This window comes from Rutidosis leptorrhynchoides, chromosome 8 (assembly GCF_046630445.1).
Source record: "Rutidosis leptorrhynchoides isolate AG116_Rl617_1_P2 chromosome 8, CSIRO_AGI_Rlap_v1, whole genome shotgun sequence".
In the NCBI taxonomy this organism is placed as follows: Eukaryota; Viridiplantae; Streptophyta; class Magnoliopsida; order Asterales; family Asteraceae; genus Rutidosis; species Rutidosis leptorrhynchoides.
In genome coordinates, this window is record NC_092340.1 from 272,102,357 (window position 1) to 272,105,059 (window position 2,703).

Sequence of the window (2,703 nt, forward strand, 5' to 3'; positions counted from 1 at the left end):
GTTGGTACCTTAAACGTGGTTTTCCGTTATTGGAGGAGAGAGTATGTGATGGCTAAAGAGTTGGCAGCTGAGCGTATTTCACTTTTATATACATTAAAATACTGAACAGACGAATATACCCTTACATGTATGGCATATGTGAGGGGCTGTTAAATCTTGACGACAGTTTGCCAAAGGTACCACTCGTGAAAGTTAAACATAATCTAGGTACCATATGCGAAAAAAAAAAAAAAAAAAAAAAAAAAAAAAAACTTTAAGTGCTCTAATGATAATAAACTCAACATACCAAGGTACTATCGACCTATTTATTTTTTTTCTCATCAATATTTAAACGCAAACTCATCGGTTATCAAACTCACATAGGAATCTTTTCTCCCAAAACCTCTCCTCCGTACACCAACCCCCGCTCCCTTGTTTTGTGTGCTTCTAATTTAAATACTTATTTGAATCTTCACCGGAGTGTCTTCTTTTCTCCATTAAACCACCAATGTTATCATCTTCAAATCATACTCTAAAAACTCACACCCAACTCTCTTTTCTCCATCATCTCTCTAAGAACTCTCCTATACTCTTGAAGCTTCACCGGAGCCGGAGCCGCCAGGACCTCCGGCATCTCGTCCGAGTTCCGGCGAACCCTATCTCTCCGTTTTTTTTTTTGTAAGTTTCTCCTTTCTTTTGGCTGTTTTCAGGTTTCCGTGGTCTTCTTAGTTTTCACCGGTGGTCAGGAGGGCCTTTCGTTCTTTCTCTTTTTTCCAGCTTCCAGCTTGCGTCCGACTGCCGGAATCCCGCCGGTGGTTCGGTGGGTTCCAACTGATCTCATCAACACCTTCAACACTTTAACGTGTTCCTTTGTCCTTTCACTGGTTTTTCAGTGTTTTCAGCCGTTCGAAGGCTTCCAACTTGCTGTTTGATGGTCGCCGGATCGAATTCTCTTATATATGCAGCCGGAATTCTGTTCGCCGGAGTTTACTTGCGTCGCCCGACGTCTTCTGTTTTGGTCGTGTCGCCGGTCTTTTTCTCATCGAGGTGTTGAACGTCAAGTATTTCTGTTTCACAGGTTAGTAACATGTTTTGTTTCAAGTTTGTTTCATGAGTTTGGTTATAGAGTTTGTTTGTAGCTTGTTTGTAGTTTGTTTCCACAGGTTAGTAAAATTGTTTTGCTTTGATATATATAAGTAAAATGCAGTAATACATAAACTAGTGCATGCACATTTAATTTAATGACTAATTATAGTAATAAATATACTGTAATGATTAATTATCTAAATTATATATATACTGTATATTCTTAGATAACTAAATTAGTTAGAAGGTGATTATATTTTTCTTGTTGAGAAGTATGACGTTCTATTTAAATATGATGAATTTAATATTTAATATAAATAAACTTTAATGGGACATATATTTGTTTTAGCTGGAAAAGATAGAGGTATAATAATGAATTTAATATAAAGAGATAACTTATATATGTACAAAATTGGTACGATGTTAACTAAAAGAAGTGCAAAAGTTACAATGATAACAAGGGGGCTATTAGACCATAAATAACGCAGCGTTTGTGGCACCTATGCCGCCTACATGGCGTGAGAAACGTCCCACAAATGTTCGGAATGGGGCGTTTGTCGGCAAACACGCTGAGGAGAGAGGGCGTGACAATGAGGTAGCAGTCCATGATTGGCTCTAGATATTTTATCTCTCCAACTTTAATTTATTTACACCTCAAATACCAATCAAATTTTACCACATCACTCACAAACGCTCTTACAAAAGCACCCCATTACAACTCCCTCATTCCCCTGTCATGGCCATGTCATCGGCTTGCCCTAAAAATTACACCATATTCACTCTACCTCACAATCACCATTATCTGTGATCTTACCAACCAATCTATAATCTATACAGCCACAATATTTTTTTACTGATTTAACTACTATATATAGGGTTACTCAGAAAGTTGGGTGGGTCTCCTTTGCCCTCCCGATAATCCGTCATTGTTCAAGTTTGTTTTAAGTGTATGTATCAATAGACGTTGGTTTTCTTAAGGAAATCATGGCTTGTTCGCCGGAGTTTTGTATTGGACATTGTTCAGGCCACTACCATCATCTCTTAGGCGATGAATACGATTATGGCACTCGTAGTCCGGGTTTGGTGGTTCTTGTTGTGTCAGTCGTTTTTTTTCTGCAGTTTGGGATCACTCAGGGGGACTAAACCACCCACGTAATTATATCCAGCAGTTGGTATCCTCTTTATTGTGGTTTTCAAAAGTTTGGTTGGTTTGGGTCAATTGTTGTTTTATGGTTGTTTGTTTCAAAGGATGTTGGTTTTGGTTTGGTTCAATTGTTGTTTTATGGCTCTTTGTTCTATTTAGATGCCTTCTGCGAGCTCTTCCTTTTATTTTGTTCAAACTCTTCACACTCAATATAATATGGGCTCGTGCAAATTCATGTAAAATTGAACCTTTGTTTTTTTTTTTTTTACCATAGAAAATTGAACCTTCTGTTTACTGTGAACAAATACAAGTTGACATAGGAAAGGGTAACGACTCAATTGTTCTTCGATCCCTGGAGCTCAAGAAAGGATTTTCTCAGTTTTTGTACAAGGATGTTGAGAGTAAGATAATTAGAAACGATGAAGACCATGAAGGAGAGCATAAGGTGTATACAATTGCCTTGATGATCTTTGTGAAATTTTTCCAATACGTTT